Source organism: Oncorhynchus mykiss, chromosome 31 (genome assembly GCF_013265735.2).
Source record: "Oncorhynchus mykiss isolate Arlee chromosome 31, USDA_OmykA_1.1, whole genome shotgun sequence".
Taxonomy (NCBI): Eukaryota; Metazoa; Chordata; class Actinopteri; order Salmoniformes; family Salmonidae; genus Oncorhynchus; species Oncorhynchus mykiss.
Window position 1 is genome coordinate 36,915,776 of NC_050571.1, and position 25,381 is coordinate 36,941,156.

Here is a 25,381-nt window from a genome sequence, read left to right on the forward strand (position 1 = left end):
CACACCTATTCATTTGACCATAATTTCTATAATGTTATTACAATAATTCAGGGACCTCATGATATGATATCACAATACTTATTTGCCAATACAATATGTACTGCGATTATATATGTATCACGATTATATACTCTCTGTATTGCGATTAGATATTGAGATTTTATTGGGATTTGATGTTCCAATCATATTGTTCACTATATGTCTGATGCAGAGGGACAAGAGAGAGCCATAATGCAAATAACTGTTGATCAGTCATGGAAATAAAAGTGCTGAAAATATACTGGCATACCATTGAAAAAGAAGATTGAGGCCAAGCTGTAGGAGGACAAATACAGAGGTTTTGGGGCAGGTACAGACGACTAGCGCTCGTTAACGCTAACTACCTAGCTCCTTTTTTTTAGAGAACCGATTCTTGTAGTCATAGAATCGAAATAATATAATTAAAAATAATATTGCGATACTCTACTGTGTCGACCCCCCCATCCCTAATATGCACATTTATGTCACAATGAAGTGAAACCAACACATGTACAACGACCTATTCTTCCATTTACTTGATAGGTGCATTGACCTAATTCAATATCAATGTGGATGGCAAAATGTCCAATACAGTACAAAAGGTTCCAATCTCATGACCAACATGTGACTACTCGGCAAAGTATATACAGTGAGGGAAAAAAGTATTTGATTCCCTGCTGATTTTGTATGTTTGCCCACTGACAAAGAAATTATCAGTCTATAATTTGAATGGTAGGTTTATTTGAACAGTGAGAGACAGAATAACAACCAATAAATCCAGAAAAACGCATGTAAAAAATGTTATAAATTGAGTTGCAAATGAGTTGAAATAAGTATTTGACCCCTCTGCAAAACATGACTTAGTACTTGGTGGCAAAACCCTTGTTGGCAATCACAGAGGTCAGACGTTTCTTGTAGTTGGTCACCAGGCTGGCACACATCGCAGGAGGGATTTGGCAGGAGGGCTGACGTTTGGCAACTCAAACCTTCAGCTCCCTACACAGATTCTCTATGGGATTAAGGTCTGGAGACTGGCTAGGCCACTCCAGGACCTTAATGTGCTTCTTCTTGAGCCACTCCTTTGTTGCCTTGGCCGTGTGTTTTGGGTCATTGTCATGCTGGAATGCCCATCCACGGCCCATTTTCAGTGCCCTGGCTGAGGGAAGGAGGTTCTCACCCAAGATTTGATGGTAAATGACCCCGTCCATCGTCCCTTTGATGCGGTGAAGTTGTCCTGTCCCCTTAGTAGAAAATCACCCCCAAAGCATAATGTTTCCACCTCCATGTTTGTTGGTGGGGATGGTGTTCTTGGGGTCATAGGCAGCATTCCTCCTCCTCCTCCAAACACGGCGAGTTGAGTTGATGCCAAAGAGCTCCATTTTGGTCTCATCTGAACACAACAGCTGTCCTCTGAATCCTTCTGATGTTCATTGGCAAACTTCAGACGGGCATGTATATGTGCTTTCTTGAGCAGGGGGACCTTGCGGGCCCTGCAGGATTTCAGTCCTTCATGACGTAGTGTGTTACCAATTGTTTTTTTTTGGTGACTATGGTCCCAGCTGCCTTGAGATCATTAACAAGATCCTCCCGTGTAGTCCTGGGCTGATTCCTCACCGTTCTCATGTTAATTGCAACTCCACGAGGTGAGATCTTGCACGGAGCCCCAGGCCGAGGGAGATTGACAGTTATTTTGTGTTTCTACCATTTGCGAATAATCACACCAACTGTTGTCATCTTCTCACCAAGCTGCTTGGCGATGGTCTTGTAGCCCATTCCAGCCTTGTGTAGGTCTACAATCTTGTCCCTGACATCCTTGGAGAGCTCTTTGGCCTTGGCCATGGTGGAGGGTTTGGAATCTGATTGATTGATTGCTTCTGTGGACAGGTGTCTTTTATACAGGTAAAAAACTGAGATTTGGAGCACTCGCTTTAAGAGTGTGCTCCTAATCTCAGCTCGTTACCTCTATAAAAGACATCTGGGAGCCAGAAATCTTTCTGAATGAGAGGGGGTCAAATACTAATTTCCCTCATTAAAATGCAAATCAATTTCTAACATTTTTGACATGCGTTTTTCTGGATTTTTTTGTTGTTATTCTGTCCCTCACTGTTCAAATAAACCTAACATTAAAATTATAGACAGATAATTTTTTTGTCAGTGGGCAAACATACAAAATCAGCAGGGGATCAAATACATTTTTCCCTCACTGTATACACAGTACCAGTCAAAAGTTAGGATACACCTACTCATTCAAGGATTTTTCTTTATTTTTACTATTTTCTACATTGTAGAATAATAGTGACAACATCAAACTATGAAATAACACATGGAATCATGCGTTATCCAAAAAAGTGTTAATCAAATCAAAATATATTTTATATTTCAGATTCTTCAAAGCAGCCACCCTTTGCTTTGAAGATAGCATGGCAAACACTTTGCATTATCTCTCAATTAACATGTGTGCCTTGTTATAAGTTAATGTGTGGAATTTCTCCAGGGACAGGGAGACTAGTCAGGATCAACAGAAAGATGAACGGAGCAAAGTACAGAGAGATCCTTGATAAAAACCTCAGACTGGTGCGAAGGTTCACATTCCAACAGGATAACAACCCTAAGCACACAGCCAAGACAACGCAGGAGTGGCTTCGGGACAAGTCTCAATGTCATTGAGTGGCCCAGCCAGAGCCCAGACTTGAACCCGATCAAACATATCTGGAGATACTTGAAAATAGCTGTGCAGTGACACTCCCCATCCAACCTGACAGAGCTTAAGAGGATCTGCAGAGCAGAATGGGAGATACTCCCCAAATACAGGTGTGCCAAGCTTGTAGCGTTTTATCCAAGTAGACTTGAGGCTGTAATCAAAGCCAAAGGTGCTTCAACAAAGTCTATGACTTGGGTGACTTAGGACACATCTACTCATTACATGTTTTTTTCCCCCTATTTTCTACACTGTAGAATAATAGTGAAGACATCAGAACAATTAAATAACACATGTGGAGTATCTTGGAGTATCGTGGAGTAACACATCTTGGCATTCTCTCAACCAGAGTCACGAGGTAGTCACCTGGAATGCATTTCAATTAACAGGTGTGCCTTGTTAAAAGTTATTTTATGGAATTTCTTTCCTTAATGCGTTTGAACCAATCAGTTGTGTTGTGACAAGGTAGGGGTATACAGAAGATAGCCCTATTTGCCAAAAGACCAAGTCCTTATTATGGCAAGAGTAGCTCAAATAATGAAAGAAACAGGACAATACATCAATACTTTAAAAAAACATGTTAAAACCTGTTAAGGATGCAGCGAATTTTCGCAGCTTTTTGTTAAAAATCGCGCAACATTTCAAAGTCCTGCTACTCATGCCAGGAATATAGTATATGCATATGATAAGTATGTGTGTATAGAAAACACTCGGAAGTCTCTAAAACTGGTAAAATCGTGTCTGTGGCTATAACAGAGCGTGTTTAGGAGTAAAAATCCCAGGGAAAACTGTTCACCAAAAACACAACAAAAAAAATTCATCTGCCAGTCTTTGAATTGTCTAAGGCGAAAGAAAATAGATCCGCCTACAGCTTCCACACGATGTCGCCAATACTGGCATTTCTTTGCGCATTTATCCTTGGTGGGATGACGTATAGGCACTTCCTGTCTTGGGGTGCACCCAGGAAATTATGAAAGTAAAAAAAATGGACAATGATTTCAAGACTTGCTACTATCGAATACAGATCGCCCCGTGATCAATTTGATCGATTATTAACGTTAATTAATACCTAAAGTTGGTTTACAAAAGTCGTTTGAAGTGATTTGTAAAGTGATTGAAGTGATTTGCCTACAGCTTCCACAAGATGTCGCCAGTACTGTCAATTGATTTTAAATTAATCCTTGGTAACATGAGGAATAGGCACTTCCTGTCGTCGAGCACACCACAGGAAGTAATGAAAGAGAGAATGTGGACCATGATTTCAAAACGTGCTGCTATTGAATACAGATCGCCCCGTGATCAATTTGATAGATTATTAACGTTTACTAATACCTAAAGTTGGATTACAAAAGTAGTTTGAAGTGTTTTGTCAAAGTTTATATGTAACTTTTTTAATTTAAAAAAATTACGGTGCGTTTTGGAACGATGCTTTTCCATGGATCAGACGGCCTTCATAAATTGACATTTTGGGTATACATGGACGGATTTAATCAAAAAAAATACCCAATTGTGATGTTTATGGGACATATAGGAGTGCCAACAAAGAAGCTCGTCAAAGGTAATGAATGTTTTATATTTTATTTTAGCGTTTTGTGTAGCGCCGGCTACGCTAATTATTCTGTTTACGTCCCCTTTGTGTATTTCGGGGTTGCATGGTATCAGATAATATAAACATTTTTAAAAAAAAAACAGTAAGACATGAAGGTCAGACAAGAACTTTGAAAGTTTCTTCAAGTGCAGTCACAAAAACCAACAATCGCTGTGATGAAACTGGCTCTCATGAAGAACTCCATAGGAAAGGAAGACCCAGAGTTACCTCTGCTGCAGAAGATAAGTTCATTAAAGTTACCAGCCTCAGAAATTGCAGGCCACATAAATGCTTCACAGAGTTCAAGTAACAGACACATGTCAACATCAACTGTTCAGAGGAGACTGTGTGAATCAGGCCTTCATGGTCGAATTTCTGAAAAGAACCACTACTTAAAACCTCTTGGGGCTAGGGGGCAGAATTTTCACTTTTGGATAAATAGCGTGCCCACTTTCAACTTCCTGCTACTCATGCCAAGAATATAAGATATACATATAATTTGTAGATTTGGATAAAAAACACTCTGACGTTTCTAAAACTGTTTGAATCATGTCTGTAAGTATAACAGAACTTATGTAGCAGGCAAAACCTTGAGGACTAACCGTTCAGAATATATTTTATTTTTTTAAGGTCTCTGTCTGTTCAGTGAGTTCTCGTTGGCAAACAATATTGCTTATTGTCCGGTTGTGCTTCATGTGTTGGTGACAATGTATTTGCCAGAGACCAAGAGACTGTGTTTTGTATTATAATGGATGTATCAAACCAAATGTCAAACCATTTAGTTTCCCAATGTCAGTGGTCCTTATGGAGAAACACATTTTACCAATGTGGAGGACACTGCACGAGATGGACGATGACTTCTGTTCCTGTTTCATGCCTATCGTGCTAAAGGACATTTTGATCTACATTTCAGTGTGATTCTGGCCCTGTAAACACACAATCCCTCACACACGCCTCTCGTATTGTCTGAGGCAAAGTCGGTCTTGCTGTACATTGCCCTCCCTCTGTGCCAAGAAGATTTCGCTCTGTCGTCAGGATGAGAAAAAAAGGCATGAAAACCATTTTCTCGAAGAAAATCTCAATCTCGGGCTACAAGCCCGATCATCTGGCTTTGTAAATAAAGAGAACTACAGAGGGGTGAGAGGAAGAATAAATCTGCGCTTTTTTTTCGCAAGAGCATCTGTTGTCTGTTGCTCAGGTTGCTCACAACTTTGGGAGGAGACGGCATCTGACTCGAAAAAAGCTGAAATTGTAAATCTCATCAATGAGTCGTGACAGACAACATGGAGTGCCGTGCTCTATCAACTGCTAGGTAATGATCATGTAATTTGCCGCTTTTTCTGCTGTCATAATACTGTGCATGAACATTACAAAGGCGACCCTTTGTCATGCAACATCTCTCCCCACGATCCCATCAAGGAACGGGATGTTGAATACACATTTTCCTTCTCCCTCCCTCGCTCTCCTCCTCTCTCCCTTTATCACTGTTTAAATCGCTACAACCATCCAACTGCTTTTTTCATGTCCCTTCAAAGATTTTCTCCGCCCCCAACCAACTTGAAATATTTTGCTTATTGTTCTTTCAACAATAGCTTACAAACACAAATAATGAAGTCTCAGCAGGCTGACACAAAGGAGCGAGCGTGCACAGTGGAAGTGATCAAATATGGCCTTGAGCCAAGCGTACCTTTGTAGATGGGCTTTGTGTTGCCATTGATCCTGGGGTGGCTACACCCGAGGAATACATTATTGATGTACTTTTTGTAACTTCTGAAAGGAGCAAGTCACAGGCTTAAATGGGGCCAGATTGGCATCATGCCATCAACACCGGAAGAGGCAGAGCCAGTACGTGGGTGCCTCAAGAGTTAAAAGCATACTATATGACCAAGGGAGCACTGTAGTAGAGGTTGTAATCTCTGACTGTGCAGTAATTGGTGAGATTTTTATTTTACCTTTATTTAACTAGGCAAGTTAAAGCACAAATTCTTATTTTCAATGACAGCCTAGGAACAGTGGGTTAACTGCCTGTTCAGGGGCAGAACGACAGTTTGTACCTTGTCAGCTCGGGGATTTGAACTTGCAACCTTCCAGTTATTAGCCCAACGCTAACCACAAGGCTACCCTGCCACCCCAATAATGTACACCTCAACCTAGTCAAGCCTCTGCCATCACTTTGCACATTAATGGCCTTCGCATACAGTTGGAAGAACTTGTAAATTCTATGCAGTATGATGCACATTATATCACAAGATGTCTGCTCCCTTTTTAATAGAACACAACGGCATGGTCCCTAATTTTTAGCCAAATGTTGCATTCTCCTCATCCAAAACTTGGCAAATCTTTCAAAAAACAGATGGTGGTTGGTGGCTGCGATATTTCCTCATCTACTGTAGCTGTTGAAGATGGCATTAGGGTTGGCACAGAAAATGGGTTGTGCACAGATTTACTTTTTGGATCACTGTCGCTTAGCATGTGCCGTGAGTGGGTTGAGGTTGAGGGGTGAGTCGCATTCTGTATGTGTTGTGGCTTACATACAGACAGAGGCAACCATTATGCATACTATGCAGTAGAATCAAAATGCATTTATTCCTATAGCAGTGCATAAACCTTACATGTCCCTTTTCACTAAATCTACGCTGGACGTCTATTCAATAACATGTAGCATGCAGAAGCATAGAGCTTATAAATTCAACCCCAAGTGCTAATTCAAATAAATGTTTAAGATCAAGTAGGCTTTAAACATACTCACTGCAGAGCACATACACGCACGCGCTGGTTTTTCAGCAGAGGCAATGGCATCCCCTATTGAAATTCTGGGAGAGTTCTCCCTAAGCCTTACAATCACAGACAAGCTCCTGTTGAATAATTGAGCTACATGACACGCCACTGTTCTCATTCAGTGTATCCTACTCACTTCCTCTGTCTTCACTGTTTCACTCAAGTCCTCCAGACAGAAGAGATTAAGGGGTGTGTGCTAACTAACCCTGATGGAACTGACAGACCATCGCCCTATAGTGTCCCTCAAGAACACCGATCTGATGCAAAGTCGATTTATAACACACTATAGCTTTGTTTCCATACCAAACCGATATCTGGAAATCCACAGGATAGGATGTGTCCCACAAAAACAGAAGAGTATAAATTTACTATGAATATCAAACATCAAATGTACACGCCCCCCCCCCCACATACACTCAACTCCCTACTCCACCAACCTCCCATCCCCCCATACAGCTCACTGTCTGAGCCACTGTGATGTAACCCCCCCATTCTTCCATCAGTATGTATGGGAGCCGGCATGTGAACAGTGGACCCAGAGCTGGACAGAAAGGCTCCCCCGCCATCCATTATTCGATCATCTGCAAAGCCCAGGGGCCCGGGAATTTTACAGTAATGCAAGCTCATTGATTTATAATTCACAGCCACGCTGGCAACCAAGGGTCGGAATTACACATGTTGACAACAGCGACGGCACTTGTACATGAGGATGTAAAGGTCATTATCTAGATGCCGCGGCTTTTTTTTACGTCTCCTCTGACAAAGGGGGTGCATTAGTGTCTTGTGTGTATGCAATTCCACTAGAGGGAAGGTGCATTCTGGGTCCTCCACAGTGTTGTAAACATGATTGTTTAAACTTTGTCAACATTCAAGAGGTGCCTGTTCATTCATTTGATTCAGCATGCTGTTCCATCCCTGTTTAGCACAGTAGTGTGTGTATTTATGTACTTTGACAACATATTTGTTGTACACAAAACCATATACAGTACTGTATATATGTTTTATCTTATTCTCATAAGCCTGTTGGTTGTTTCGGTTGTTCAAGAATAGGGATTGGATATGTCCATCAAGAACCCTGCATCCAGAACCCTGCACCCCCCCAATCACCGATCGACCACACGCACGCACGCACACACGCACACGCACGCACACGCACCTACACACACACACACACACACACACACACACACAAACACACACAGAGATCAAGCATTCATCGTGAGACTCTTGACTTGTACCTGACTTGTCACATAACATCCCCCTATAACCCACCAGTGAACGCTGCTACTATGAAACAGGATTACTTCCTGCAGACAAGACATCCATCTCTTTGAACGATGCAAAAACCTCTTGAGAGCTACCATTTGACAACAAAACCTCCAGTATCCTTCTGAATAGGCTCAGAGAGTTGTTGAGCTTTTCTCGGTTAAGCGTGTTTCTCGGTACAGGAGTATCACAGTAGCATGGGGGCTAATGATTCCCTCATCCCATTGACAGCTAAACTCAGATTAAATGTCAAAATGTACAAATCTGGGAGAGATTAAAACGACAAGTGACTCAGCACTCCCTCTCCATATTCACCCTCAGTTCACACAACAGACTGAAAGTAGAGGGGGGAGAAGATAGTGCAACACTTCATATCAAGAAATGTAAGTGAAGGCAAAAATAATGCCTTTAGTGTCAATGTCGTGGTAAAGTGAGATGCAAATACTATAGCACTTCATTATTTACCATGGCTGACTCATTAAAAAACTGCATGGGAAACTACTTTCATAACATACTGTAGTTATGGGAAAATGTTTATTAATGTAATATATTTATGATGTCCATATTAGGACATCATTATTATTAAGTCTGACCTGAAGGAAGTGCTCTTCTTTCATCTCTGCACCATAAAAGGAAGGTGTGGTACGTTGTCATAATTGGTGGAGGATCTGTGTATTTGAGGGGGTGGATGTGTGTGTTACATGAATACAAATCATAATCTCTATGGTGAACTAGCGATACAACAACCTGATGCCCTCTAGAGCTTTAAGGCAGGATCTTATCGCAACCCTTTAAAGACCCATGGGCTCTCTCTCCTCTTCCCTCTCTCGCAGAAAGAAAGCATGTTCCTCTACAAGGTGCAATTGCCACATGGCAGATGAAACCCTTGAATGGGACTTAACCCAGCAGCATCACCTCAACCAAGACGTAGGGAGACTGGCCACTGATGCTTGGGTGGGAAAGTGACAATCTCAATATAGAGAGTCTTCAAGGCATGCCCGTTGTTGAAACTTACAAACATCCGCAATGTGGTCTACTGCTCTGGCAGTGTAGCCCTGAAGGGAGTGAGGATCAGTGACCTACACTAACAAGACTAAATCCAATGCCCTGCTGAGAAACTATTCATACACTGGCAGTCACGGCTAAGAGAATCTGTCTGGTATATAAGATATACTATAGTGTTGCTGACATCAAACCCAATCCAAAGGCGATTAAAAAAAATCAGAAATTTGATTCTCAGTATTTTTCTAACAAATTTTCTGTTATTCTTTCGAGTTGGTCTTTTCTGATTTGTCCAAGTCCAATAATTGGATAAGTGGCTGAATAGTCATAACCATTAACATTATGAAAATTTGAAAACCCTTTCTTGGACTAACACAAAAGGAAATTGGATTCTAGAATCAAATTTACAAATCAAGATTAGACATTTGCTAATACTCAGCCACTCAACTCTAATCCACTGTGCCAACTAAGACACCATCCTTTACCAGGACAACATGTCTTACCAGGACAACATTGCTTACGAAGACAACAAATGCTGCAAGGAGTTAAATATTCAACTGGCTCCCCACCTTGATACCACACACACAGCACTTTTGTAACCGTCTAAAGAGCAAAGCGTTCAATACTCTAAATACCAGGCTTCGCTGCTGGAAACCGAGGGCAGAGAGAAAGAGGGGGTAAGTGGCAAAGTCGTCTTAAGGACACATCAAAGTGGCTGATGAAGGCTAAACACAAAATGGATGGTCCTGCCATTAGACTTGTGCCCGTATAAATCTTATAAGGAATAACGATATAGGCTGGTTATTACAGTTTATACATATTACATTACATGTAATTAGTAAATGAGGAAGTGATAGTCCAGCATTAGAAACATGGTACGACTGTAGAAATGGATTGTTGTGTCCAAGTTGGGAAGTTTGGTGCTAAAATGTATTAACCTTTATATAAAGTTGAAGGTCTCATGACTTTCAATGTTTCCATGTTTGATAGTGCATTCTACAACAAAAAAGCACATTGAATATCATATTTCTTATAAAATCACACATTTGTTGCACCAGTCAGTCACCTAAGTAACTGCTGCAAAAAGCCGTAAAAATAACCTTTGATGTTACTCTCAGATACACTCTGTGTTCTGCTTCTGAAAACATAAGAGCTTAATAAGTAAATGTGCTGTCAGATGTGGGAAGCTAAAAGGGTAGTTAGATAGCAGTGTTTCGCCAACTTATTAGCAAGTGAAGACAAGACAATGGATTCTTAATTTTACTCACGACAAATGAGAACACAACAAGAAAATCCAAGAAGTAATAACTTGTGATTACAGGCTATTGTGAAATGGTAGCAAACTAGCTAGCTATGTGACTTTTTCTCCACAACCAAAACATGATGTTCTATTTTTAGCTGATATGGGAATTAACCTCTTAGAGCTCTAGGGGCGCTATTTCATTTTTGGATAAAAAACGTTCCCGTTTTAAGCGCGATATTTTGTCACGAAAAGATGCTCGACTATGCATATTCTTGACAGTTTTGGAAAGAAAACACTCTGAAGTTTCAGAATCTGCAAAGACTTTGTCTGTAAGTGCCCCAGAACTCATTCTACAGGCGAAACCAAGATGATGCATCACCCAGGAATTAGCAGAATTTCTGAAGCTCTGTTTTCCATTCTCTCCTTATATGGCTGTGATTGCGCAAGGAATGAGCCTACACTTTCTGTCGTTCGCCCAAGGTCTTAGCAGCATTGTGACGTATTTGTAGGCATATCATTGGAAGATTGGCCATAAGAGACTACATTTTCCAGAGGTCCGCCCGGTGTCCTTTGTCTAAATTTGTGCGTAATCTTCAGGTGCAGGCATTTTCTCCTGGGATTCAGGAGAGAAAGCATGTTTCCAAGAACGATGTATCAATGAAGAGATATGTGAAAAACACCTTGAGGATTGATTCTAAACAACGTTTGCCATGTTTTCAGTCGATATTATGGAGTTAATTTGGAAAAAAGTTTGCGTTTTGAGGACTGAATTTATGGATTTTTTTTGGTAGCCAAATGTGATGTATAAAACGGAGCTATTTCTAATACACAAGGAATCTTTTTGGAAAAACTGAGCATCTGCTATCTAACTGAGAGTATCCTCATTGAAAACATCAGAAGTTCTTCAAAGGTAAATGATTTTATTTGAAGGCTTTTATGTTTTTGTTAATGTTGCGTGCTGGATGCTAACGCTAATGCTAACGCTAAATGCTAACGCGAAATGCTAACTCTAGCTAGCTACTTTTACACAAATGATTGTTTTCCTATGGTTGAGAAGCATATTTTGAAAATCTGAGATGACAGTGTTGTTTACAAAAGGCTAAGCTTGAGAGATGGCATATTTATTTCATTTCATTTGCGATTTTCATAAATAGTTAACGTTGTGTTATGCTAATGAGCTTGCTGATAGATTTACACAATCCTGGATACAGGGGTTTTTTCATAGCTAAACGTGACGCAGAAAACGGAGCGATTTGTCCTAAACAAATAATCTTTCAGGAAAAACTGAACATTTGCTATCTGAGAGTCTCCTCATTGAAAACATCTGAAGTTCTTCAAAGGTAAATGATTTTTTTGAATGCTTTTCTGTTTTTTTGTGTAAATGTTGCCAGCTGAATGCTAATGCTAAATGCTACGTTAGCCATCAATACTGTTACACAAATGCTTGTTTTGCAATGGTTGAGAAGCATATTTTGAAAATCTGAGATGACAGTGTTGTTAACAAAAGGCTAAGCTTGAGAGCTAGCATATTTATTTCATTTCATTTGCGATTTTCATGAATAGTTAACGTTGCGTTATGGTAATGAGCTTGAGTCTGTATTCACGAACCCGGATCCGGGATGGGGAGATCAGAAAGGTTAATACACAAGCAGCATGTCAAACTGGGATAATACATCTGATTATTTCACATGGAGATGTAGGAAGCTAAAACAGCTAGCTTGCTGTGTTTGTAGCCAGTGTAAAGCCAGCAATAAGGGTTTTGTCCAGGCACTCCGCAATGTATTGTGCATAAGAACAGCCCTAAGTCATGGTATATTGGCCATATACCACAACCCGTCGTGACCTATTGTTTAAGTATATTACTAGAACTACCCAATGCAGCAACATTCTGTATCAAAATCCCAATGGGTCAGACTTTAAACAGCTTGGAAAATTCCTTAAAATTATGTAATGGCTTTAGAAGCTTCTGATAAGCTATTTGACATCATTTGAGTCAATTGGAGGTGTACCTGTGGATGTATTTCAAGGCCTACCTTCAAACTCAGTGCCTCCTTGCTTGACATCAAGGTAAAGTCCAAAGAAATCAGCCAAGAACTCAGAAAAAAATTATAGACCTCCACCTCATCCTTGGAGCAATTTCCAAACACCTAAAGGTACCACGTTCATCTCTACAAACAATAGTACACAAGTATAAACACCATGAGACCAGGCAGCCATCATACCGCTCAGGAAGGAGACGCATTCTGTCTCCTAGAGATGAACGTACTTTGCTGCGAAAAGTGCAAATCAATCCCAGAACAACAGCAAAGGACCTTGTGAATATGCTGGAGGAAATAGGTACAAAAGTATCTATAGCCACAGTGAAACGAGTCCTACATCGACATAACCTGGAAGGCTGCTCAGCAAGGAAGAAGCCACTGCTCCAAAACAGCCATAAAAAAGCCAGAATACGGTTTGCAACTGGACATGGGGACAAACATCGTACATTGTTGGAGAAATGTCCTCTGGTCTGATGAAACAAAAATAGAACTGTTTGGCCATAATGACTATCATTACGTTTGGAGGAAAAGGGGGGAGGGTTGCAAGCCGAAGAACACCATCCCAACCGTGAAGCACGGGGGTGGCATCATCATGTCGTGGGGTTGCTTTGCTGCAGGAGGGACTGGTGCACTTCACAAAATAGACGGCGTCATTAGAAGGAAAATTATGTGGATACATTGAAGCAACATCTCAAGACTTCCAAAGTTGTGGCAAAATGGCTTAAGGACAACAAAGTCAAGGTAGTGGAATGGTCATCACAAAGCCCTGACCTCAATCCCATAGAAAATGTGTGGGCAGAACTGAAAAAGTGTGTGGGAGCAAGGAGGCCCACAAACCTGACTCATGTACACCAGCTCTGTCAGGAGGAATGGGCCAAAGTTCACCCAACTTATTGTGGGAAGCTTGTGGAAGGCTACCCGAAACGTTTTATCCAAGTTAAACAATTTCAAGGCAATGCTACCAAATACTTATTGAATGTATGTAAACTTCTGACCCACTGGCAATGTGATGAAAGAAATAAAAGCTGAAATAATTAATTCTCTACTATTATTCTGACATTTCACATTCGTAAACTAAAGTGTTGATCTTAACTGACCTAAAACAGGTAATTTTAGGATTAAATGTCAGGATAAAATGTCAGGAATTGTGAAAAACTGAGTTTAAATGTATTTGGCTAAGGTGTATGTAAACTTCCAGCTTCAAATGTACAAGGAGTACCAGTACTGAGTCAATGTGCAGGGGTACGAGGTAGTTGAGGTAATACAGTATGTACATGTGGGTAGGGGTAAAAGTGACAAGGGAATCAGAATATTTAATAAACAGAGTAGCAGCAGCGTATGTGAAGTTTGAATGTGTGTCTATGTGTGAGTGTGTGTGTGTGTGGCATCAACATGCAGGGCAAAACAATTAAGATGAATAAATAATAAAGGGGGTCAATTTAAATTGTCCGGGTAGCAATTTGATTAACTGTTCAGCAGACTTATGGATTTGAAGTAGAAGCTTTCCAGGTGCCTTTTGGTAACAAACTTGCGCTAGGCACCAAGTTGTGATGCAGCCAGTCAAGATGCTCTCAATGGTGCAGATGTTTAACTTCTGATGTTGCATGCCAAGTCTTTTCAGTCTCCTGAGGGGGAAGAGGTGTTGTTGTGCGCTCTTCACGATTGTGTTGGTTTGTTTGGCCCATGATAGAAAGAACTTAAAGCTCTCGACCCGCTCCACTACAGCCCCGCCGTTGTGAATGGGGGCATGTTCGGCCCTCCGTTTCCTGTAGTCCACGATAAGCTTGTTTGTTGATGAGGGAGAGGTTGTTGTCCTGGCACCACACTGCCAGGTCTCTGACCTTCTCCTTATAGGCTGTCTCATCGTTGTCTGTGATCAGGCCTACCCCTGTTGTGTTGTCTGCAAACTTAATGATGGTGTATGCAATCGTGGGTGAACAGGGAGTACAGGAGGGGACTGAGCACATACCCCTGAGGGGCCCCTGTATTGATGTCAGCGTGGCAGATGTGTTGTTGCTACCCTCACCACCTGAGGGCAGCCTGTCAACCCATGCCTTGTGAATGTTAGCCTTTTTAATGGTTTTACTCACATTGGCTACGAAGACCTCAATCATTACCTGAGATTACTGTAGGATACCACTGCATTCTATAGTGTTCTACTGTTTAAATTACAGAAAGGTGTTACAGTGTGCTGTAAAATAAATGTATGGTATTTTACTGTGTATTATATGATAAACTACTGAATTCAGTTTATACAGTGTCATACTGTTGATTAATACAGTAAGTTACTGATACAATTACAACAACAACAACAAAAATCCCGCTCCAGACACGTTACCCATCTGACCCGTACTAATGCTTCCTGTTGACAAACTCGGGAGGGATGAAGGGGACTTTGCTAGAGGTGACCCGCAACGCTAGTCCCCGGCAGTTCACTCAGAGAGGTCGTGGTCCAAAGTGACACTGTTGACAGGGTCACTGTCAACAGGAGTTGTCCATGATCTGTCCTCAAGCCCCAGCCTCTCCTCGTGTGCTCTTCCCAGAGGGATTTGCACTGCCACCAATGGTCACTCTCTGCCATCCACCACTGGAGCAGGGGCCAGAGGATTCTGCCACGCCATGCCCTTGCTGGCCACAGTGTGCTCATGTGGCAAGGACACTGTCCTGGTTTCATGCACTTAATAGAAAACAAGTTTCCTTTTGTTTATGATTTCTGGTGGGTGAACTGTGAAACCATCACTACCTTTGGTAGCACTGCTGCTACAAGCGAACCACATTTTAGAGAACCAGTGGTGCTCCATTTCACAAACCAATGTTTGGCTAACCACTTTGATAGGAGTCAATGAGTATTCATAAATCCATTAGACTTGATCTCCATTCAACACAAGGTCCTCTTGAAAATGTCTTTAAGAAAGCTGGCTGTCTATACGGTACAGATGTGGGACATCTGAACACTGGAATAAACATGTACACTATGTAAAAAGCCAGCATGCGCTTAGTGGCCCGATCTGTGTAAGCATGTGGCTAAGTAAAGCCTGAAATGTATTTATAATTAGCCTGAAATGGATTTATCAGCGGTGCATCTATCAGCCTGTCAGATATTGAATATTCACCCAAGGGATCCGTTTAACAAGAAACAGTGGAGGAGAAGGCGTATTCAAGCCCAAATCAAATTAATTTCAGAAAAAAAGATGGAAGACGGTCATTCATGTTGGTGCTAGACATGCCAACAAGACACTGCATGTGTCTCTTTTCATAATGACCTGCGTATTTCTGTCACCAAGCCACAGTATGACAATGCCATTCAGGCTCCTCTCTGTACCCGACAAAGGTCATTGTGTCGAAAAACCTGAAACCCAATGTTGACAGCACAGAGAGCATTGATTTTCCTATTCCTTAATGGACTGTCTAAAAATATGCCACTGTGCTCGGGCCATGTATTCCCTTTCACACAGTTCAACCACGCTACTTCTGACAGACAAGTCAACCTCCTATAATGGCAACATTTTTGCTTCTACAGTCTGGATAATAACAACTCTGTTATATTACAGTAATGTTCTACAGAGTGCTTTCAGACAGTTGGTCAGGAGGCCTGAAGTATTGACATTTTAGGATGGGGGCATTTAAGAACAGTACAGTTAATAGCCCGGGACAGAAAGAAGATATTTTAATGTCCACATAAACGTTGAGACGCCTGTGAATCTCCGAAGAATGCATAGAGGATGCTCTGGTATAATTTCCTAGTCTAAATCAACGCATAGAGTTACCTTCTAATGGCTAACAAACATTGAATATGACTGAATCTCTACAGCGAAAGTGGGCCTTCTTATTCATCATTGAAGGGTCTGACAAGTCCTCTTGATGTATGAGTAGTTTATAGTTACATAGCAACCCAGGTAATATGACTTAAGTGCAATCGTTCCAGTTCCTCTGTGGCTACTCTAACCACGATTGTCCAATCCTTCCAAGCAAATCTTACACATGTGCTGTATTAGCTGGAAGTCTTCCTTCCCTGAAGTAATCCCTGGCTTTATTCTCACTGATGCAGAGTGCTTGTTATTAGCCTTCACTGTCGTGCCTGTAAATGTATCCCTCTCACTAGTCACATTTAGTTCTGTAGAACTCTGAAGTGCAACTGTTTTTGCGTGACCCATCTGCACATTCTAATTTAATTGGAGTTTAGTACAACTGCCACACTGGCATACAACATAGTAGCATAACCCTAAATACTGTATGCTTGTCTGCATCTCGGCTAAAAATCTGGGTAAAAGATCGATTGGAATGTAAATCTTATTCGTTACATTTAGCAATTGCTTGCTTTTCTAAAGTCTAGCAACCTTGTCAGCAGGCATGCCAGCTAAGGTAGTTAGACCAGCTACAATCCCTTGATTGATAGCCTGAAGTGGCTTGGTAGCTAGTTATGAGGTTGGGAGATTGGGAACCTATCTAGCTGGCTAGCTAAAAGTGGCTAGTATTACAGAGAAACAACAAAACATTGTGTTTTCATTCAAAACAATCCCCCTATTCTTTCAGCAAACAGATTCTGGTTAAATTGTAATAAGTAATATTGGCTATAAACAAGTCTTAACAAATTCCTGATTAAAATATAGGGCATAATTCAAAGTATTTCATCTATGTGATTCCAAAACGCAGAAACTATAGAAAATGATTTATTATAGTTGGAAACACTTATGTCATATTTCAGCTGCTTAGTGATGAACATTTATACTGATTCCAACCGTACCTGTATGTAATAAATCAAAAGCACAGGATTTTTTACATCAGTTGTTTTCTTCTCTCATTTCTACCACTTGTTAATGTGTCGTCTACGATTCTGATTATTAACTGGAAAAAAATGATAACTCCCTCTATGCTCCATCAATACTGTATGATTCAGTGGATGCATTATTCTACTGAAATGGAAGACCAAGTCTTTGACTCCTTTGCCAGCATCAGACAGAAAAAAACAGACCGCACCTTTTCCCTTTACAGGAGTTGGAGAGACACACGCAAACAAGCATACGCACACGAACATAAATACACACACAAGCATACACAGACACACACACACACACACACTCAGATGCAAACATACCTGGACTAAATCATTTAGCAGATTCAAAAAGCCGAGAAAGCAAAATCGCCATTGCTTATTGACAGTGAAAAGCAGTACAAGGTTTAATGAGATCCAATTCAGATCTTCCTTTACCCGTGTAACCCCGGATCGTAGTCTGTGCGTCAGTGCTGACATGGTTAACACTCAATAAAACATCAAAGCGGATGAAGCGCACAGCTCTGGACGCACATACACCCACACACTCAACACCCACACACACACACACATAAAAACACACGTCTGCCATACTGCTCATTAGATTACACCTATACCTGGACTGTGCAAACAAAAAGATGAATAGCCAACAGTCTCTTTCATGAGGTAACATGTGAAAACACACGTTAATTCCAATACCAGAGCTTTGTCACATTGATGGGCAAAATCCTATATTCTAAATATTGTTTTTTTAATTTTTTATCAAACCTTTATTTAACTAGGCAAGTCAGTTAAGAACACGTTGTTATTTACAATATTGCTTGACAAGCATTATATTACAGATAAGAAATAGCCAGTCCTATTGGTGGACATTAAGCAACTGTACCTCAGGAACTGTCTTCAACTTCCATCCACCCTCTTCTGCCTGGTACACCCCCTCTAGCCCCCTGTTGGTGTCTCTAGAGGCAAAAGCATTTAGTGGTCACTGGTTTGCATGCTACACGAGGTAGCGTCATAATAATCCTCCCCAGCAGGGGCAGGCTTTGACAGGTACAGGCTATTTATTATTCAATTATTTTCAATATTTCAGGGCAGACAGGATGTGCATGCAATCATAAATATTTCAGCTTGTTCCTACAAAAGATATATCGATAGGGAGGTGCTGTAGATTCCCTCTAACAATGCTGCATTATATTTATAGCCCCCTCTTTTATATCCCTCAATCATCCTATGAATCAGTTTCTTCTAATTTACATTCAACAAGGACCTTGAGGAGAGAAAACATGCTTATCTACGCGTTTCATCACACTTTCAGCTTAGCAGGAACAAAGATGGGCATGACCGCAGGACAGAAACGATGCATTGCATTACAAGATTTTCCTTGAAAAACTCGCAAGGAACTGATGGCAGAAGTATGATGTGGGGCATTTAAGACATTCGGGCAGCATTCGAAACAACGAAAACAATCTGTTTGCTGTCTGCTACGATTAAAGGGGAAAACAGCCCTTCATATGCAGAGTGACTGTGGCTGTGCAGCTGTGACTCGGTGGTGGGTGGTGGTGGTTAAAATACAAAAGTAATCCCATGGCCCATAGATATGACCCTTACAAAGACGAAGGCAAACACCAGTGGTAATTATGACCTTCCACCCAGGCTTCCTCTTGGAAGCCACGATGCAGAGACCGAGTCCCCAAAGATAAATTGCTTTCCACACTGGCATCATATCAATCATGCATAGGGATAAGGTAAGAGGAAGAGAAATCACAGAAACTTTTCATTAACAGCCTGGTGATGACTCAAACGCACCTACCTCTCCGTCTGATTCTTCTCCCTTTTTTTCTTCTGCTGCTGAGTATTGCAGTTACCTAACACAGGAGGAGTACAGTAGCTGGCCGGCTGATACAGCGGGAGAGTTGAAGATAGGTCCTTACCTTGAAATGCCATCCAGGATCCAATAGTCCACAAGATTAGCTGACTGAAGCTGAGAGCTCCAAAAAAGAAAAGGATGCTTCTCAAGTTCACCTGGAACAGGAGCCTTTGAATTCAAAATACCGTTAAGCGTTTTTTTTTTTCTCTAAATGATGTCTTTCATTGCTGTGTGCTCCTACTTCCTTTATTTCCCTGGTTGTGCTGTATCTTTTCTGTTGCGTCCCTTGGTATTCCACCTTATTAAACCCAAACGCTGATTGGATCTTCTCCTCTTTTGTTACAGACAGGCAGGCAGCGATTAATTGCGAGATCGACAGAGGGAGAACACTCCTCGAGCGCACTGGCTTCCCTGAAAATGACTAGAGGTAGTCTGTGCTCTCCACACCTCGAAGATGGGAGCTGTCCTCTGTTCAGCCCAGCATTGGGGGGAGGGGTCCCCCAGAGTGCAAACTTTCAGACACCTCTCACCACCCAATAGTAGGTAGAAGTGGATAGCGAACTCTTCTTGTATAATATTCTCTATTTTTCCCCTTCCAATTTGCCTTGTTTTGTTGCTCTCCCCTGTAGAACGCTGTCTGCTGAGAAGTGGAAGAATGAGCTGCTCTCTCTCTCTCTCTCTTTCTCTCTCACACACACACACACACACTCCCCTCCCTGCAACCCCCACCCCCTTGTTTTCGCTCCCTTCCTCTCTCTCTCTGTCTCTCTCTTTCTCTTTCCTCCCTCTTGGTCTCTCTCCCATGTCTGTCGTCTGACAATTACCTCTTTGGCATTCACAGTTATGTCAGATAGAAAAGGTTCGCCGCCTGCACTTCTTAGGATCCCTTAGGGATACAAATAATGGTCTGATAAATATGGGAAGCTAAATAGAGAGTGAGTAAAGAAACAACATGAACATGAATGAAGGAACGAGAAACGAGAAAGGGACTCTGACTAACGTTTTACTGACTCCATGGAGCTTTGGTCTTTTTCATCTCTCTTTTGCAAATGCCTTGTAGTGGATCAGGTCAGGAGTTGATGTTGGCCAACTGTCGAGAGAGATTGAAGAGGGAGACGAAAATAGCAGCAGTAACAGACCAGTGCTCTGAATCGAGGCAAGGACAATCCACGAGATTTAGCAAAGCGTGGATTCTTTTACAATTAGCAGCCTAAACAAATTGCCAGCAATTCCCTTATCACTCAGTGCACATACACACAGAATATTACCCTGGACGCGGAAGCTGAATGAAACAATATGCACAACAATTAGGAACAAAAGAAATAGGTCCCTGGAACATTTCAAGTGGAGCATCGGCATGTATCTAAGCTATGTCTTTACACTTGATTACTAGAGTAACGTTCAGGCGTAATCCGTTTGTCATGTACTTAGGCATAGCATGACAGCATGTGTGTGTTATTTTTACAAACCAAGCATAAATAATGACTGATGATTATCACCTCAGGAATTAAATTGCTGGGAATCGTGCCAGTGTGAGAAATGTCACTTTTTGTTTACTACATTTATTTTTCTCACATAATCTTCACGCTTTCCGAACATTTATCCAACAAGACTCACGTGACTGATGCTCTTATACCCGTGTAATGCAGTAATTACTCTAGTGACAACATGTTGTGAGAGTTAAGATAATGTTGTTACTAGAGTAATTACACAGGTGAAAGAGAATCTTAATGTAAAGTGTTAAAGACAAAAGGACATTAGATCATGTTTTACGTAGATCGTGATAACAGGAAGGAGCATGACCTTGATCTCTATAAGTAGTCTAACTATGAAGCTAAAAGATGAAGAACCCTCAACCGGTCCACTGACCTCTGCATCCTTTCCATCATCACCATTACACTCCTGTCTTTCCTAGAAAACACATCCATTGGCACACTCAATCACAGCCAATGGCACACATCAAATGGCCCACCCAACCACCGACTCCAGTCTATCAAAGAGTGTGTTTGAAAATGTAACTGGAACTATTCACATCACAGACCAGCTATCTAACCATTATAATACAAGAGACTGAATCATTAGCAGGTTTTTAATGCTCGTTCCTTTCTTTACTGTTGAACTACAATCACGCACTGTGACAGTAATTTCTATGTTATAACTGTGCTGTTACATTGCACCAATGATAAATAACGTTTTGCAATGTTCTAGAATGGGATGTCAAAGCAATCAAATTGCAAACATAAACTCCTCAAAATCTAATTGATGGGCTCCCTGAAGAAGACATAACAACCCAGAAGTGAAATGGCTAGACGTAGGACATATTTTGACATTGGAGTCCAAGTTTTTAAAGGACAGAAGCCAGACCTAAGAGTGCTCTGTGTGGACTACAGTGCTCGCTCTACAGTGTCCGCCTAATGTGGGACAGCTTGCAGATAAGCCCGGGTAAGCCTTCTGGCTCAGACACCGGCACGGGCCTCTCCGCATCTCATTATCCAGGTGGTGCCATTTCCAACACAACTCTCCATGGTCCAAACCTACATTCCTCTAAACAGCAGTGGCACACACACAGCCCATTTGCAATTCCGCGAACATCATTAGGACTCAAGTTGCTTTGCAAACTGCTCATATCCAGGGCATCCTATTTATATAATCGTTATACATAAAAGATACATAGACACAGGTATGAATGGTTACTTATCTGACGTACAATATTCTTGGAATGGTAAGCGGTGGCTTTACCTGAAGCAAACTACGCTTAACTTGTAAGGCTTTTTTCAAGGGAACAAGTTTCAAGTTGTATTAGTCGTAGGTAAAGCATACACATGGTATACACCGTCCAACAGAATGCTTAAATTCAGGTTCCTTCTCGACAATGCAACAACAAAATAAATAATAAAAGTTAAGAACACAAACATAGAGTAAAAGGCTAAGTAGTATAAAATACACATCCTCCAGTATTTGACACATCTTAGTGACGTAAATTATAAATGCCAGACAGATACAGTACCAATGGTAACAGCAGGATAAAATATATACTTGTTGAGCGTCAAAAGAAGGGCATTGTGTTGGTGGTGTTAGTTGGCAACTAAGAAATGGGTTTTGTCAGTCACATTTAAGCATCTGTGCTAGACGTTATTCACATTCGCTGTGTTGCCTCCTTGGACTCTCCAGGCAATTTCTTAACCACTCACCCTATGGGTCTGTTTGTCTTGTCTGCATTGTCAGCCCGAAGAGTCCCACTGATTAAACCTAGGGATTTCCACAAAGTGCTTGTCTGCCACTTTTGCCTCAAGGTACATGAAGCAGCTCGTCTCTACCTCATTGATCAACAGTGGAATTGTTATTGAGACATGTAAAGGCATAGCTAATTAGGGTATCATGGTTCATTAACTAAGCCTCATTATGAATAAGATGAGAAAGACACCTACTATACTCTTCAATATTAAAGAGTGTACCTGTCGTGCAAAGGGAAAACTCAACCACAATTTGAGTTGTTCCTTAAGTACATTAAACATTCACCATTGAAATTATTTTGAGTAAAGCTATTGTGATCTGGTTTGTCTTTCTACTTAACAGTGTCAGCATTACAGTGCAGTATTCAGACCCCTTCACTTTTTCCACATTTTGTTACGTCACAGGCTTATTCTAAAATGGATGATATTGTTTTTTCCCCTCAACAATAAAACACAATCTTTCATAATGACAAAGAAAAAAATGGTTTGTAGACATTTTTGAAAATGTATTAAAACTTTAAAACTGAAATATCACATTTACATAAGTATTCAGACTTTACTTAGCATTTTAGGGTATGACTGTCAGGTGCGTGAATGAGGACCCAAAAGCGAATTAACAAAACAGAGTTTCTTTAATGACGAAACACACGTAGGCTCAGATGGACAGGCAGATTCCGACAGGACAGGACAAGGTTAGCTGAACAGGCAGATTCCGACAGGACAGGACAAGGTTGCAGCAAACACGACGATAGTCTGGTTCAGGCATGAGTAACACAAACGAGAATCCGACAAAGACAGAAGCAGAAACAGAGAGAGATATAGAGACCTAATCAGAGGGAAAAAGGGAACAGGTGGGAAAAGGGGTGAACGAGGTAGTTAAAGAAGACAAGGAACAGCTGGGGGAAAGAGGGGAAGAAAAGGTAACCTAATACGACCAGCAGAGGGAGACAGGGTGAAGAGAAAGAACAGGAACAGGACACAACATGACAATACATGACAATGACGCTACAAGCTTGGTACACCTGTATTTGGGGAGATTCTCCCATTATTCTCTGCAGATTCTCTCAAGCTCTGTCAGGTTGGATGGGGAGAGTCGCTGCACAGCTGTTTTCAGGTCTCCCCAGAGAGGTTTGATCGGGTTCAAGTCTGGGCTCTGGCTGGGCCAGAGCTGCATTGTCTTGGCTGCATTGTCAGAGCTGCATTGTCTGCATTGTCTTGGCTGTGTGCTTAGGATCGTTGTCCTGTTGGAAGGTGAACATTCACCTCAGTCTGAGGTCATGAGCGCTCTGGAGCATGTTTTCATCAAGGATCTCTCTGTACTTCCCTCGATCCTGACTAGTCTCCCAGTACCTTCTGCTGAAAAAAAATGACCACAGCATGATGCTGCCACTACCATGCTTCACCATAGGGATAGTATTGGCCAGGAGATGACTGGTGCCTGGTTTACTCCAGACGTGACGCTTGGCATTCAGGCCAAAGAGTTCAATCTTGGTTTCATCAGACCAGAGAATCTATTTTCTCATGGTCTGAGAGTCCATTTGGTGTCATTTGGAAAACTTCAAGCGGGCTGTCATGTGCATTTTACTTAGGAGTGGCTTCTGTCTCGCCACTCTACCATAAAGGCCAGATTTGTGGAGTGCTGCAGAGATGTTTGTCCTTCTGGAAGGTTCTCCCATCTCCACAGAGGAGCTCTGTCAGAGTGACTATCAGGTTCTTAGTCACCTCCCTGACCAATGCCTTTCTCCCCCGATTGCTCAGTATAGCCTGGCGGCCAGCTCTAGGATGAGTCTTGGTGGTTCCAAACTTCTTCCATTTAAGAATGAAGGAGGCCACTGTTTTCCTGGGGACCTTTCATGCCCTCTCCTTCCCCAGATCTGTGGCTCCGACACAATCCTGTCTCTGAGCTCTACGGACAATAACTTCGACCTCATGGCTTCGTTTTTTGCTCTGACATTCACTGTCAACCGTGGGAATTTATATAGACAGGTATGAGCCTGTCCAAGTCATGTCCAATCAACTGAATTTACCACAGGTGGAATCCAATCAATTTGTAGAAACATCTGAAGAATGATCAATGGAAACAGGATACAGCTGAGCACAATTTCAAGGGTGGGTCTGAATACTTATGTAAATAAGGTATTTCTGTTTTTTATTTGATACATTTGCAAGTATTTCTAAAAACCTGTTTTCCCTTTGTCATCATTGGCTATTTTAGAATAAGGCTGTAACATAAAAAAATGTGTACAAAATTAAGGGGTCTGAATACTTTCAGAATGCACTGTACATATTAGTCCTACAAAACAGACCAATTCTTGCCCCGAAGCAGTCACTGTATGTTAACTCAGTTAATATGCAGGTAGGCTTGGAGTCTGCCCTCTGGTCCAGACAATCTACAAAGAGAGATGGGATTACTAGCAGACCGAGACAGACCTCTCAATTATAAAATGTATGCTGAGCTTCATGAAGTTTAATTTATGACCTCAGGGAACTTTTGATCACTACAGACTGTTTATTGTATCAACAATCTTCAGATTCTATACGGCTAGTCCCTTTACAGCATGCTACCCCAATCTTCATCTGTGTGAGGACAGACGCTTGGAGACGAGAAGCAAGTACAGGGAGTGAACATGATGGGCAGCCTGGTGCCCCTTGAGCGACAGAGAGGGGGAGCAGGAACAGGCTTGACAGTACCCTCCCTTCTAGGGGTGCCCCCCGGCGTCCCACCTGGGCGAGCTTGACGGCCCGAGACACGGGAGTCGGACAAACCGGCTGAGGCGTGGGACACCAACGAGCCGGCTGAGGCGTGAAAGCCTGACGATCCTGCTGAGGCGTGGGAGCCTGAAGAGCCGGCTGCAGCATGACGTAGGATGGGAGCCTG

At 41.7% G+C, this 25,381-nt stretch overlaps 1 protein-coding gene across 1 annotated transcript in view; it reads right to left on the reverse strand.

Annotated features, from left to right (window-relative positions):
* Nucleotides 1-20,084, reverse strand: part of LOC110505113 (leucine-rich repeat and immunoglobulin-like domain-containing nogo receptor-interacting protein 2) — a 406,552-nt gene extending 386,468 nt beyond the window's left edge. The window contains exon 1 of the mRNA XM_021584096.2: nucleotides 19,335-20,084. The gene's annotated coding sequence lies outside the window, so the exon portion shown is untranslated. The remainder of the gene's footprint in view (nucleotides 1-19,334) is intronic.
* Between the last annotated feature and the right edge of the window lie 5,297 nt (nucleotides 20,085-25,381).